Below are 17,790 nucleotides of genomic sequence, written 5' to 3' on the forward strand. Positions count from 1 at the left end.
TCACATGTAAGTTTATTTTTAGGAAAAATTTTGGTGTGACTATAGCCACACCAAATCCATATGGTGCATCCATCCATGGAAACACACTCATAAGAATGAGATAAAATATCAAAAAAAAAAAATTAAAATCAACCGATGATATATTAATATTAATGTAATACATTTGTAAATGTTTGGTCTAGTGGTAAAGAGATAAGATCTTGGACATTAAAGACAGATCAATAAATTACATCAACCTGTGATAAAAAGAAATGAACTGGTTTTCCCTTTTTATTTTAATAATACTTATTATTTTAATTTATTAATGTATAATTGTAGTTATAAAAAATTAAATTTTTTATTTATTATTATAATTATAATTATTAAAATTCGACGGTAAAGAGAATGTCCTGATTAATATTCAATTTTCTGTTATATATTATATTAAGATGACTTATTAGGAAAACTTCATTACTCATTAAGGAGAGTACGCATTAAAATTAAAATTTATTAAAAATATTACAAATTGATAACTTGTTTAGAAAGCTTGTATCACAATATTATCATTTAAATTGCTTCTGATTCTCTTAGATATTTGTCTATCTTCATAAGTTTTTTTTTTAATATGACTTAAAAATTATATAACTATAATAATTTTTTTGAGGAATTTAATTATAATATTTAAAATCTTAAGAAAATTATAACAAAATTATTTTAACCATGTTGTAAATTAAAAATGATTTAAATTTTAAAAAAATCAAATTATCTTTATTTATAATTTTTCAACATATAAAAAATTAATTTAGTGGTACAATTATTAAAGTAGATGAATGTTGTTTAGAAACCAACAAAAAAGATGAATGTTGTTTCAATTTATTTAAAAAAATAAGATTAAAACAATTATATTTATAAAAAAATTCAATTTTCTTTTTTAGTTATAATTATTAAATTTTGTGTTTGGTCCAATTAATGCCTACATAATGAGAAAATCAAAAACCTTAGAATAGTGAAATTATTTTAATGCATACATCATGACCAAATAAAAAAAATTATAATAAAGAAATAACCGCCACAGATGTTAAATGCATGAAAATGCTTGGTTTGGTCCATGGTGTCGTGTGTCAAGAGTAGGCTTTGAAGAACTTTGTTTTCATATATACATTTGAGATATATATATATATATATATATATATATATATATATATATATATATATATATATATATATATATATATAGGATATAGGCAATAGAGGTCTATGTTTTTTTTTTGTGCTCATAATCATCTAAAAATATCGGCATAAAAAAGGTATCATACCAACAAAAAAAAAAGGTATCATCTTTTATTTTATTTAGTCAAATTAAAATACTAACATTATATTTATAATATACAAAACACTTCAAGCATACACATTAAAAGTCCGGGACAATGATAATAGCTCTTGAATGGTGAATATTTCCTCATTAAATGTCCATTAAAACAATAATTCCTTTAAAATTTTGGTAATTGGAAAAAAATTGAACTAATAAAAATATATTAATGTAAAATATATACCTAAAATGGTATATATATCGTTTAATTTCGGATATGTTTATTTTTAACGTCAAATATTAGTAAAAAACTAAAATTGAAAATCATAAAAAAAATCTAAAATTTAACAAAAAATTGAATTAATCACCAATAACGTAAACTACTAAAAAATTCAAAAATTAAAAATCAAAATTGCAAGCCAATCTTTTGATTCATTAAAACCATTTCTAAATATTAAGAAAATTGGTCTATGTTCGTGTCCCACACAAAGTCATAGGGCGAAGGATTTGAACCACGATGTTCTATGTCTCTTAAGAAGAAGATCTATAATTGTATTTTTGTGCTCATTAATTTCGTTGAATAACAAATTACAGAGAAGAAAATAACAAATTTCTATAATATTCAATAAAATCTTATCAATATTATAATATTAAGAAAAAAAATCTTAATAAACATATGACAGTTCTTACAATTTTTTTCATAGATGCAGATCAAAGTTGAAAGTACAACATAATGAATAATCTATAGAAACACTACTATTTAGAATGTAAAATAACATTTTGAACACAAATTATATTTCTAAAGCTAGTTAGATGAATAATTGTACAAAAGAATAATCATCGCTTAAAAAACTAATAAAATACATTCATTATAATCAAAGTGTACAATCCAATCTCTTCAAAGTTCACACCATATGCTGATTTTTTCATCATATTCGTCGTTTGAGATGCACTTCTACAACAACAAAATAGAAGGTGAATAAAGATAAAAATGAATTGACAAAAAAAAATTAGAAATTGAACTGGTAATGAGAATTAGATCTAAGAAAAAAAATTAGAATAAGTAATAATGAATTAATTAAAAGAATGATCTTGAGAAAATTTTCAAAAAGAACAATTTATAGCACTGATGTGAAATTTGTGAGTTGTAACTCAAAATGGTGTGAAAAATGTGAGTCTCAAACATAATATTTATAGCCAATATGTATGAAACAATCACAAAAAAATTTCCCTTAATTTATGGATGTAGTAATTGAAAATAAAATGGTACATTAATTATCAACAATTTATACGATTAAAATTAGAAAGAAAAAAAAGTACTCATGATTTTTTTAGGGGAAACAAATACTCATGATGCACATCTCTATTTAATTTTTTTATATAAATACGTAAAAAAATTGTAAATGTGTTCAAAAACCAGATGTATAATTCTTTTTATGTAAAATGTATTTAAACACAATTTTTTCCACAGAAATAAAAAGAAGATCAAAAGATTTGAATTAAAAAGTCAAATAGGCATTCCATTCTATCCTTGTTCTAGAAATAAATACAATAATATACTCATTTACGAATCATTCCACATTTAATCATATTTTATTAAAAAATTTGACAAAAATGGTTATAAATATTATGGCCTTTTAATTCATAATAACGATTTCAATAACTCAATACACCTTCAAAATCTTTATGTTAAATGGAGATACAAATTCATTATTATCACAATTTTAAGTAATATTAAAAAAACATTTAAATTATCTCAAATTCACCCATTTATGATTTTAATTCCAATTAAATACCTCAAATTCCAAAAAAAAATCTGTCCTAAAATAAAGTATTCAATTTTCTTTTGCTATATCACTATGTCGTGCCACTTTTATAATTGTGTTTTTAGATTGACAATAAAATATGGAGAAAGAAATTACTGTAATGGGGTGTCAGTTTATGTAAAGCTAATTTTTTTCGATCATATATGCTCATTAAACTCTTTTTTCATATCATATTGTAACCATATTTTTCATATTGTTGCCAATCACCCATTTATGATTTTAATTCCAATTAAATACCTCAAACTCCAATATTTTTTCTGTCCTAAAATAAAGTATCTGATTTTTTTTCCTTTCCTAAAATAAATATTCAACGAAATTTATTAAAAAAAAATATGGTGGATCACAGTCACTATACTTGGCGCAGGGATAAAACAAAAAAATATGGTGGATCACGGTCACTATACTTGGCGCAGGGATAAAACAATATTCATATTTTTGGCACAGGGATAAGTATCAGTGTGGGTTAACCTTTTATTTTCAACGATATTTTTTATTTATTCTGCACATATTTTCATGTTATAATTGAAATATCATATTATATAAAACAATCTCGTTAAAATTTCATTCCTTGATACCAACTATAAAATATATGATAACTAAACACTACATTACATGATTATACAAATAATATAATAATACAATATCATTGGTCTTCCAAAAAAAAACATTGAATTGCAACATTTCCATAAAAAAATAACATATAATAACACAATATAATTGCTCTTCCAAAAAAAAAAATTGAATTATAACATTTCCATAAAAAAAAAATTAGAATAGAAGAACATTAGAGCGTCACATGTCGCTATTTAAAAGAAATCTTAAAACCTTGAAATATGGTGACACTTGTCATGAAAATAAGAGAAGAAGCCATGAAACAGGTCGTAAATTTATATTATATAGATTGTTTTGTATTACTCTTGTGAAATCAATACTACCCCGTTTACTGCCTCAAGCATAAAAATATAGAAAATCCTAGTTTTACTTACAAGATATAGTGATGTAAATTATGTCAAATTCTTTAATTATTATTTAAAATATGAATGTTCCATAAACCACGTATATAATCATCATGCATGACACCACCCTAACCCTAACAATCGCCCCTTGTCACTCATAAAATCACGTGTATAGTCATCATGTATTTCTTGGTGTGAATGAATGAAAGGGTGTATATACATTACTGTGTATAACAGAACTTAGGTGCATTGCAGACAGCATGCATGTATTTTGGCGACGGAATGCAAAGAAAAACGGCTTAATGAATGACGTGACAATTCTTCGATCTTATCCAAAACGAAGCTTGACGCCCACGAGCATAATTCCAAGTGGGATCCACGTGGCACAAATTCCTACAGCTTTACTTTCTGGACTTTCGGTTCGGTTCGTTTTTAGTATTATTTGGATTCTTTTTTCTAAGACCGAATCAGCAGGATGCTTTTATCAATTGACACGTCATTATCCTACAGGTCGTCGCCGACATTTTCTCAGTGCTTCCCGCCCCCCACTGTGCCTCACCAAACCCTTATTCACCAATTCAATTTACGTTACTTTCCTTTTTTGCTCATGCTGATTTTTTTTTTTTAACAAGTCGGCACGGAATTACATTATACTTCTGCAAAAAAAAAATGTATAAACTCTTTGTAAAAAAAAATGTATAAACTCTGATAGAGGTTTCTTTAGTTTAACAATGAGATGCAACTTATTATACTCTCTTTTGAGCAATTAAGATCATCCACAATGCAGCACCTCATTTGGGTGCTTAAACGGGTCTCGACTGTACACGTCATTCGTTTTATAATTAATATTGAATAAGCATTCAATCTCTCCAACCCAGCACTCCAAAATAATTATTAATTGGGTCCCAACAATAACTCTATATCATTAAATTTTAACAATAATTTATATACTCATTCATAATTATATCATTTTAAAATATTGAAGTAATTTAATTATAAATTATAAAAAAACGAACATTTTTTTTAATCATCGTATGCTAAAATCGAGTAAAATTCAAATTCACCTATTATTTGTAGTAAATCCAATCATTATTTTTTTTTTTCATCCAAATGAGTAATTATTTGTTGTTGTAAAAAATGGTTTTTGTTGAAGATTCATGTTGATCAATTAAATATTACTCTTGCAATTATTATAAAATTTACTGTTTAATATTAAAATAATAAAACAATTGAATAAAAAAATTGAATTAATTATACATTTAGGACCCATGAATAATAGGAGAGAGAGAGGGTGCCTATAAAAGCACTCATCTTTATAAGCACCACATTCATTGATGTCACAATAGGGATGCCTATTTAGCATGATGCTAAATAGGGGAAGGACCCCCCATTGTAGATGGTCTAACAAGTCCTACATTTAAAAGAATTAAAAATATATTCTTAAGCACCCTTTTGTTTAAGAATTTGTCTCTAAATATAAACTCATTTTTAAATTATCAGATGTATTTATTTTTTCTTCTTAAACATGTCTTTAATTAATACTACTAACTTTTCTTGAAATATGAAAAGTCAAATTTAATAAACATACAAACAACGGACAATTTTGTAATATTAATACTCAAAGGGAAATGTTAACTAGTGCCCCCGGGGCACTAGTTAAGGGCCTTAAATAGTATTTTTTTATGGAAGGTTGAGTAATCAGTGCATTGAAAATTAAAAACTTGACATTTTTAAAGAATAATTTCTTAATTTAGCATGCTTAAAGAGTGCCCCGAGGGCACTTGTTAACAAGACCCATACACAAAATAGACATATTAATTAAACTAACAACTTTTCTTGAGAAATGTGATTAATGCAAAGGGTGTTTAGATACAGGGACGGAGGGAGTATACACAAGTTGATCCACTTTCAAAATAAGTAATATTTTATATTAATGCAAAGGGTGCTTAGATACAGGGACGGAGGGAGTATACACAAGTTGATCCACTTTCAAAATAAGTAATATTTTATGAGGTAATTTGTAATTTAATAAATAAAAACTTTTGTATAATGATGTAAAGTTAGGGAGATTTATTTTAGTACTTTTCATTGAAGTCTCTATTAGTGTATTATCATTGAGTCCTTAATAGATATTTTTATTAAAAAATTATAAATAAATGATGTGCACATGTAAGGTCCATTTAAGGCGTCTCTATTAGTGTACTACCACTATGGATGCTCTAAAGACATTGTTTAAGGAAATCAAAAAGAAATGTTGTCTTAAAAATACAAGACAAACACTTGTAAAAGTCATAAGTAAACAATTTTCAATGTAAAAGTTATTACTTTTGAATGCTTAAACAATTAACATTTTAAAGTTTTAAATATTCTCTCCATTTCAAGATAATACACCCTTCGGTCACTATTATAAGCAAAAAATAACATTTTAGATTAATTCATTGAATGATGTATGTGGTCTATAATAAAGACCATATACATCATTAATTAAATAAATCCAAAATGTAAACTTTTGCTTATAATAGTGACCGGAGGGTGTACTCCCTCCGTACCGCAATAGATGACCCATTTGAAAACGTGCAATTTTGACATAACTTACTTTGACCATATTCTTCTACTAATATACAAAGATAAATAATATCATATAAAATGTCGTTAGATTCGTCTCGGTGAGTATTTTCAAAATATAAAATTTTCATAATTTTTACTAATATATTATTCAAGATATTTAAGCTCAAAATTATGCATTGACATGCGTAATAGGGCTGTGTCATGTATTATGAGACGGAAGGAGTAATCATTTAAGTTTATAATAATCTTTAATGTTTGTATCATTTACCAAAATACTTTTATTAATTATAGTTAGCGCAATACTTAAGTTGTATGAAATTAGTGTTGCTAATAGTAATTGATTATCAATTTTGATTTGTCCCTTAAAAGTCATTTAATTATCGTATTATTTCTAATCAATTTTAAATTTTCTTTGAATGCTAAGAGGGATCTTTGCATCCAATAAATATATAAAGCACAAAGGTTAGAATGCATGATGTTTTGACAAACTCATCTTAATAAAAAAAAAGTTATTTCTCCGTCCTTTGATTGCTATCACGATGCGCTTTTTTACTACTTATTTTCCTAAACTATTATTCTATTATCCTTTTTTCACTTATATTTTTTAATATGATCATGATTTGCAACCATGAATGCCAACTCAAATGGTATAGTGTTAGACAAAAAAACGAGGTTAAACAATAGCAGTTGTTTTTATGTTTTTAACTATTTATTTTTCGTAAAAGATTTATTTGTTCCTTAAGTATTTTTTTTTTAATTTTCATGATTTGCAACCATGGTTTTGCTAAATATTTATTTTTTCAGACAACTAACCCAAATATTGTCATGATTTCTAGCGTCATAGACTCTATTTAGGATTATTTTCTGATGGTGAGGATTGTTAAAACGTCTCATGTGACTGAAATATCAAAATCTTAAGAGTCGCACTCATTTAAAATGATCCTAATGGATGTTGAGGTTATCATTAATTTGTTTTTTTTAGTGTTCTTATACTAAGTTAAAAGTGTTCTAATTTTCGATTTTGTTTTTTTTCTTCAATGAAACCAGACTCTTGCAATAGCAAAAAAGAGGCTCATGTACATGTTTGTAAACACAATTGAGAGAATGTGTTGTATATGATATTAATTTGTTACATGTTGTCGAACACTTAACAATATCGTATTATTAGAGTCAATTTCAAGATAGGCAAAGTGTATGAGTCTAAATTTACAAAGGTTGGTAATAATGATTTACCATGAAATTTGTGTCATTTCACTCCACTGGTTGTTATCTTCCAAGATGATTTTGACATGGATATGTTGGTTGGTGAATTTGTTTATATATTAAAAAATTAAACAACTTCATCATAATAATATAAACTATCACACTACGAGGCTATTTTTTATTCTATTCAGACATTACTGGTTAAATAATTACTATTGAAAAAGAAAAAAGAAAAAAAGAGAGAATATGTTAGAAATAACTTCAAGGCCATAATTGTTGTCCTAGAGTTAGACATTAATAGGTAAGCACTTTTTGTTATTGAAATAGCCTATCAACATAGTCAATTCATGAATGTTGCTAGAGTTTGTTGATTCAAGATTTTCTCCCAAAATTGTATTGAAAAATCGAAGGTTGCATAAAATATTTATTAGTTTGTTAATTTGTTCTTAAGCTAGTTATGCAATGAAACATAAGTTTTTCTTTTTTTTTTTACACAAATTTTTTCAATTTAAATTGATTTAGATGGTTACAAGTTGGTATTTTTTAATAGATTCCTTTCTGTGTATATCACATTGATTTTTGGATCAAGGATCTTCCACTTCTAATTGTGAACAAGCATGTTAGATTCTTTTTTAAACCATGTTTAAATAGAACCCACTTCAATTTATATTTTAATCAAAATATAGATTTTCTATTGCACTCGAATATAAAAAGAATAATTTTGGGAAAATAAGATAAAAAAATGTCATAAAAATAATAAAATAGTTTAACTATGTTATAAAAAATAGCCAACAAAGGCTAGCAAACTTGGTATGAATTTAACTTACTTGCAAGGTTGTGTGTTTAACTCCTGATGTTAGTGTGATGATCTCTTTGATGGGTGAGACATCTACTTACGTTCGCTGGGCCTTGAGACCTACTCTAACTTTGACAAACATCTGAAGACCAAATGATAGGATAATTTCATAAAGGGAAGCAATGAAATAAAAATAAAAAATCACTTAGGAGATATGTGTATTCCCTTTATATATAAGGTATACATACATTTTAACATGTATTATACTTCTTTTTTTTTATAACAAATATTATGAACATAAAATAAAAAATATATAAAAAAATTCAGCACAATTTTTCCGTGCAAGGCACGGGTTTCAAACTAGTAATGGAGAAAAAAATAAAAAATTATGCATTTGTATTCTAAAAAGGCAACTATTTTAAGATGGATGGTGTACCATTTAACTTTTTATCAAAATCATCATGAATGAATTTGTCGAATTAATAGAAGAGTTAGCCTCTTCAATAAATGGATTGGTTCAATCATCGGCTCTTTGCTCAATGAAAAAATAGGTTGAAGAAAAGAAATTATCTCGTATTCTAAAAAGGCAACTATTTTAAGATGGATGGTGTACCATTTAACTTTTTATCAAAATCATCATGACTGAATTTGTCGAATTAATAGAAGAGTTAGCCTCTTCAATAAATGGATAGGGTTCAATCATCGGCTCTTTGCTCAATGAAAAAATAGGTTGAAGAAAAGAAATTATCTCATGTGCTCTACTACGGATTCTCTAACGAAAAAATAATAAACATTAAACCTTGACGAAAATTGTACCTTCAGAGTAATATGATAAAAAAAAAAATCAACAAAAAAGAATAAGTTTCCAAGACTCTCTTACTACCAATATTGGGTTGGATGAAGTGTTGTTATTCTCACTTTTTAACCATCGTTCTTTGTGCATTATTTTGCTCACTACTTCTTCAAAGCTCAAAGTGTCCTTCCTATGTAACAAAAATAAGTTTGATACGAGAATGATGTAATGCACCATTATTGAGTCTCAATGTTTTATTTGTATCATCAATTTCAACGGCATTAGTTTCTAAGCGATATCTCCTTCAACAACAATCAATCTCAGATACCCATTTACCTAATATAAACATTCAAGTATCTTTCAAAGTTCATTGGCTGACGTACTTGCAACTCTCAGATCTAGTTCCTCCTACGTGTCGTTGTCCATGTCAAAAAAATAAAATCCAATGTCTTGTTAAGCATGAGTGTACCAATACATCTTTGACTTGCATTTTCAACAAGTCGATATTGATTCTTCCATTAAAATTTCATATGTCACGCGTAGGGGAGAGAATAGGTTAGGCTGAGCTAGGCTTTGTAAGGTTTGAGTCTGACCTGTCAAATTTTTTAATGGTCTATGTCTGGCTTGCGGCCTGTCATAGGCTTACTTTTTAGGCCTGAGTCTGACCTTCTCAAAGCCTGATGCGGCCTGCTACCATGTTTAAAAGCCTATTTCATATGAGCATCTTTAAATAAGCAATATCTATGTCTGGCTTGCGGCCTGTCATAGGCTTACTTTTTAGGCCTGAGTCTGACCTTCTCAAAGCCTGATGCGGCCTGCTACCATGTTTAAAAGCCTATTTCATATGAGCATCTTTAAATAAGCAATATGATCTAAGTTTAAATAGACTAGTGAACTAATATATCAATTATATTAAACTATCTTTTGATAATCGACCTTTCTATTTTATTATAATAATACATTTAAATATGCGAAAAATTAATGTGTACTAATAAGCTTAAATTACTGAAAAAGTTAACAAAATTTTATTTTAATTCAAAGTATAAAATATAATATAATAATAAATAATGTTATTCATGTTTACTTAAATATGCCGGTCTAATCATGCGGCCTGATCTTTTAAGCTAAATAGACTTCTAAAAAAGTCTAAGCCTTCTCTATTTAAGAAAAAAGTCTGATCTAACTTGATCTATCGTATGCTAAGTTGTAGGCTCTTGTAGGCGGTCTAACCTATTCTCATCCCTAGTCACGCGTAATTCACAATAGACCACTTAAGTATTAAAGGGACAAAAAAAACATAATCGTTTTCTAATAACTACTCCCTCCGGTCACATTTATAAGCAAAAAACCACTTTTTAGGTTCATTCAACACCCAATGTATTTGGTCTATAATATATACCAAATACATTAAGTATTCAATGAACCTAAAAAGTGGTTTTTTGCTTATAAATGTGACCGGAGGGAGTAGTTATGAAATAAACTGTTTGAAAAGTCTGCAACACATATATTTCTCTCAAACCCACAACCCCACAATACATCACAATCTTTCAAATAAATATCTAAAATACTCCTCATAAGTCATAACACTCTAAAACAATTAGTTAGAGGAATAAAAGAGTTGGATTTAAATATAATTAAAGTGTTTATGACTGGTAATTAAATCCTATAAGGAAGGATTATAACCTACATAGATGCTCTTGGTACTCCTGTTCCTTTACGATAATGATATATTTTCCAAGTGTTTTAATTTCAAACAACACCAACATAAATGAAAAATTAATATTTTCATCGTCCCTAATTTCGACGAGTCTCATGCATGTCATTTTATTCAATCGAGTTTTGTTTTTTCTTTGCATATTTTACTTAAAGAATTTGTACGGATGGAATAGGACGTGCTTACACTCGTTTGTCTGACAGAACTCCGGTTGGCAACGAGAAAACGATTTTGTCCATAAAATAATATTTTCTTTCAAACGATTGTCCATAAAATAATATTTGTAGCACAGAGAAACAATGGCTATTTTAAATTATTGTTCTATCTCAAAACAAACAAATTTTGTTTTTAGGAAAACAAAAATATTTAAATCGTCAGTCAATAAGAGATATTTCATAGAAATAATTTCAGAGTCAATATTAGACACGAGGTACCGACGTACGTTTTTTATTTTTTAATAATTGGTACCGACGTTCCGTTGGTTCTTAATAAAATGAACAAGATGGTATAAAAAAACAAAATAATAAAATGAACAAAGTTATTGCTAAGGAAAGATTATTTCAACGATTTGTTTTGATGATTTTTTTTATCCCAAAAATTTCAATTCTTTAACTCCTAGTTCAAATTAGTTGAGTTACTTTTTTTTTGACACAATTAGTTGAGTTACTTTTTTTTTTTTTTGAGAGAATTAGTTGAGTTACTTAAACATCTCGAGTAAACAAATGATTAACGAAATATGTATTAAAAATATGGATAATAGCGTATATCTCTTGTAGCATTGTTTTTAAATATATGGATAATAGCGTATATCTCTTGTAGCATTGTTTTTAAATGTATGTATGCGTTACAAAAATACTTTTCTATGGTTTTTAAATGATAAAAAATACAGTAGCATTGTTTTGAAAGGAAAAAAGTGGTCTCATAACTTATTTATTTGAACCTAATGTAGAGTAGACCGTGCAGTCTCTATTGCGCATCCAAATCTATTTTCATCTCCAATCCTTGAATCTATGTTATACTCCCTCCGTCCCTTGATGTAACCCCCTTTGCATTTTTCACATTTCTTAAGAAAAGTTGTCAATGTAATTAATGTGTCTGTTTTGTGTATTAATATTACCAAATTGTCCTTTGTTTGTATGTGTAATAAATGCATCTAGTAATTTGAAAATGGGGTTACATTTAGGGACAAAAATAAAATCAAATAGGTGGTTACATTAAGGGACGGAGGGAGTGTAAATTTAAGACCCTTTTTTCAAGTTTCAATGTGGTATTGACATGTGGCATTCTTAAAAAACACTCTTGAGAAACCAAGCATCCTCAAGCATTTGGATTTCAATAACTTTCTATATTTATATTTGTAACCATATATATCATTTATATTATAATTTATATTATAAAAAATATGTTAATTCAATTATAAATGGAGATTGAGAATAAATAGTCATCTTATAATGGTTGTTTAATATATTATTAATAATGACATTAAATGGATTGAATATTTTTAATTTTTTGTGACGGCAACAAGTTTGTTAGACATTCTTAGAAAAAAATGATTTTTTTACTACAAATCGAAGAAGCCCGCGCAAAACTTAGGTACAATTTTTTTGGTGCTTTTGGTATGGTTCTTAACTAAAACTACAAATTTTTTGGATATAATAAACTCTGAGAAAATTATGAATTTAAGGAAATTAAAGTGAATTTAGTTAAGAACCATACGAAAAGCACATAAGAAATTGTATCTAAGTTTTTTTCTAAATTGAATATGTACATTAGTTACTTTCAAATAGAACCATTTTTTTTAAGGAAATAGAACCATTTTTATTGGCACCAAAAAAAATAGATTATTTTGTTAATGTCGGATACGTAAATTAATAGTGACTATTTTTATTGGACTAAAAAGTATACCACAATTAGTTTATCAAGAAAACGTCAATTGTTTTTCTATTTTATTTCTTTTTCTTTGTGTCAACTTCGTATCTCTCTATCAAATCAAAATGGCCCCAAAGATCGACTTGGTTTCTGATGTATCCCTTTCCAAAGAAAGTTGGAATATCAGGGTTCGAATCGTTCGACTTTGGTTTGTGAGAATCCGTACATTAATATGTACTTTAAATGAGTTTTTTTTTGTCTACAAAAAAATGCAGGTCAACACATCAATACATTCAATAGAAAATAATGCACTTTAAACGCATTTTAATGTTTGTCCAAAAGTTTTATTTTAGTTCAGAATTACCTAATATGCATAAAATAAAAATAATAATGTCTAAACTACCCCACAAAATATGTGTATAAATTAGATATCCATATCAACAACATTGCACATCACATGCTTCTATCCTACTTTTTTTCACCTCTTTGTTTTTCATTATTTATTGTTTGTTGCTTTGTAAAACTAAATGACATCAAGTGTGATTATGTTCTAATGTATTCCATTTTAAAGAAAATTGGAATATCATGGTTCAAATCGTTTTTCTTCAAAAAAAAATGTTTGCTCATTGTTGTGAGAGACATGTACAAGACAAACTTTCCTATTCTTTGGTAATGGTTTTTTGACGGATAACAAGGTTAATTTATGATTTATCAGCATGTTAATTTTTTGATCTAACGTTACTCATATTTTTTCCATTATTTTTTTATTGATTTAACGTTAGTCATATTTTTTCAGTTATTTTTTTAAAAAAATCATTTTTTTAAGGTCGTGTTTTCGAAGAAAAAAAGTGTATATGATTTATTTATATTTATATTTTTTTTTACGATTAAGTCATTTTTTTAAACAAACACAAAAATTTCATGGCTACTTTTGTGATATAAACTAATCCTATATAATTTTTTGTTATTGTCGTGATTTTTAATTATGCAATTTTTTTATAGATTAGGAGCCATTATGAATTGTCATGATTTATGTCTATTTTTTATTTTTTAATTGTCATTGAATCGTGAAAATATAAAAATATTTATTTGCATTTTGTCAAAGAAAAAAATATCAATATAAGATTATTTATAAATTACCATTAAATTCTTTTTTATTAGCATATTAATGTTAATTATTACCATTAACTCACAAATCAAAATATTGAAGTTGAAAACCCCATAAATCAATATGGTAACTTTTTTATTTAAATATTACGTTTTTTAATCCGAATTCAAACTTGATGTTCTCTTTCTAATCCAAATTGACATTGTTTGTTGAAAAAATGCAACAAGAATTGGGTTATTTTCACTTTAAATGTATAATAGTCATTCATGAATATTTTGTAATAAATCATAAAGTGATATTTTAAAGTTTCATCAAAAAAAATTTACGGATAAAAAGTTAAAAGTGAAAAGAATATATCATTTTAAAATCAATAATGTCATTTTTAAATTGTAATATTGTCTCCCAAGAAGTCACTTGGTAGAGAGTTTTTGTCTTCAATATGAGAAACTCGGTTGGATACCCAGCACCTAGAGAAATTGTAACATTATTTTCTATCATATAAAAGAGAAAAGGTGAAAAGAAAGAAACTAATAAAAAAAGTGAAAAGAATATTTTTTTTTTAGGAAAAAGAATATATTATTTTACATATTATGGGTAATGAAATGATTTTTCCACTTAATTGTACATCAATTATATCGTCTTCATAATGTCATTATAAAGGAACTAAGAAGTGTGTCATTAGAAAAATGTTAATTATGTTTTAAATGAATAAAAATCATTAATGACAATTTCAATGTGGAGGTAACAACATTGATGTAGTGCAATTGTTGGTAATTTGATATTCTCTTTCTACCATTATATTTGAAACAATAGCAAAATAAAAAGTGGAGAAATTGTTGATAGTGAAAAGTTAACTCAATTTGCTATCATCTAAATTATTAATAATAGCAAAAGAAAAAGTGGAGAAATTGTTGATAGTGAAAAGTTAACTCAATTTGCTATCATCTAAATTATTAATAATAGCAAAAGAAAAAGTGGAGAAATTGTTAATAGTGAAAAGTTAACTCAATTTGCTATCATCTAAGCTATTAATGAATTAGATTTTTTTAACAAAGCAAAACATTCAATGTATTTTCTCTCGACTTTCGACCACAACAAACTTGGTGACATTCTTTCAACAAGAGCTTAGTGACATGACACTTCACCCTTGGTCCATAATTTATTTTTTTCTTTTCCAAAACATTAAATACATAATATACAATATTAAGTGTTAAGGATTTCAAATGACAAACTAAGATATTTACTCACCAAACATGCAAATCAAATGACAAATTACAAATCTTAGCTTTATAATATTATATTGATGTTGAGAAACATCTTATAATCAATCACTATGTCGTCACAATTTTGGTTTTTAACGAGATATCTATGACCATTTTTCGAGGAATAAACAGTGAAATTAGTCCCCAAACTATCACTCTCTCACCATTGGTACACGGAAGAATTAGATAATTCAAGATTTAAGCATTCGTACACTGGAAAAATTAAATCGAGAAATGGTGTAGACATTATTGTGGATAAAGAATGAAAAAAGGATATTGTGGATGTAAAGATGATATGAGATTGTATTGTAGCCTACAAATTTGCAGTTGAATAAGACATCTTTAAAATAATTTGAAAGGAAATACTCCGGTCCTTGATATAAGCAAGAAAACCAAAAATCATCAAGACCAAAGAGCACATTAACTAATGTAATTTTGTTAACAAATTTCCAGATATGCCCTCATTAAATATATAATGTTACCAAATCTAAATAAGCATCACTTACAAAAGGGATGGACACTATTAACTACACATTGTACGCAGTTTAATTAAATTGCAGAACAATCTAGAACAATTTGATTTATCAGTGGCTAGCCATGTTCTTTTCATATTCCAACTTAAAAAACACGCTTATAGGAGTAAATTAGAGCAACACACTAAAATTTAAAACAAATTGAATCAATAAATATGACATTTAATAGAGGAATTAAATAAGGGTAAAAGTGGTATTTAGTCAATAAATATGCACTCAAATTTGTACTTTTTCTTATATTAAGGACCAAACATTTTTTTTGAAAAGTTGTTTATATTAAGGTCTGAAGGCAGTAAGACAACTTTAATGGTATTAGTGTTTACGCACCTTAGGTACGGTTGGAAGAATATCCTAAAGTAAAAATTTTAAAGGATTTAAAAGGCTTAATTCAATATATACCACAAGAAGAAAATATTTTTTTCGGAGGGGATCTAAATGGGCATGTAAGGAGTGTTTGATAAGTTTTGAAGGTGTGAATGAGGGTATAGTCTCGGGGAGATAAATGCAAAGGGTAAATCCATCATAGATTTTTTGTTGTCTTTTAATCTTACTTTAAGAAAACAAAAGGGAATCTTATTACATACAAGAGTGAGATGTCATGTTTTCAAATAGATCTATTTGTTGGAACAAAATGTGTTTAACAATGAACCTTAAAAAGTTTTGATGATAACAAGGTATTAAAAATTGTAAATTGGACTAGCTAATATTTGTTCAAGTGTACAGGACCATAATTATAAAGTTACATCATCATTGGTTCTGAATGAGCAAATAAAGAGCAAAGGAAATGAAGCTTAGATGATTCTGAAGGCAAAGCGCTCCTGAAGTCAAGCTGCTCCTGAAGAAATAGCGCTCCTGAAGTAAGCTGCTCCTGAAGAATAGTGCTTCTGAAGACAAGAGGTCCAGAAGCCACATCATCAGAAGCTGCGTCACCAGAAGCTGCAGAAGTCATATCATCAGAAGCTGCATCATCAGAAGCTGCCTCATCAGAAGCTATTTCACCAGAAGCTGAATCTCAACTGGATTTACAAAAGATTCAAGATTTGAAGAATTATCAATGCAAAAGCTGTCTATTGGATTCGAAAACACAAACGAAGGATTAGTGGAGTTTTGCAACGGTCATTTCAAAGGTGTTTGAAGGCTTGTGCTTGCAATTTGGACGAAAGCGTTGACATTGTACTTTGTACGAATTGTACAACCACGTTCTCCACTACTCTGTTTTGTGTCCACGCTACAAGACAAGAAAACAGCTCCAGAATACAGCTTCGCCTGCATAGATGTTCCTTTGGATAAGGAATGGATTTCAAATTTGTTCTTCATAGGACAACAACCAAATCAGGCAAAAGATCATTGGTGAAAGATCAAGCTTCAACAACGACTCTTTGGTGTGCTGGCAATTTCACAACGTCTCTTTCACACCTCTATATAAAGGAGTGAAGAATTAGAGTTTTGGAAATGCAAGAACGCTGAACGAAAGACTCACAAGATTTTCACAAGTACCAAACCTCTGCTGAAATTGTTCTGCATTCACTTAGAATTTCTGTGTCTCAAAGTCATATCTTAGAAATTCTTAAGTCCATTGAGTCTGTATCTGATTTGTATTGTGAGCACCTCTGATTGTATATCAAGTGTTCAACCTTAAACAATTTTCTGTGTAATTTTGTTTAGTTAGGAAGTCTCTTGCAGTTGTGCTTGAGCAGGAAGTCTCTTGATTGTGTTCTTGAGCAAAGGAAGTCTCTTGCTTGTGTGCTTGAGCATTGGAAGTCTCTTGCTTGTGTGCTTGAGCATTTGTAATCAGATATTACTCATAGTGAAATCTCCTTGGAAGTGCAAGGGGGACTGGACTACTTCCGGATTGTGGAAGGAACCAGTATAAT

This window comes from Medicago sativa, chromosome 1 (genome assembly GCF_051527215.1).
Source record: "Medicago sativa cultivar Bolivia chromosome 1, Bolivia_mono, whole genome shotgun sequence".
Lineage (NCBI taxonomy): Eukaryota > Viridiplantae > Streptophyta > Magnoliopsida > Fabales > Fabaceae > Medicago > Medicago sativa.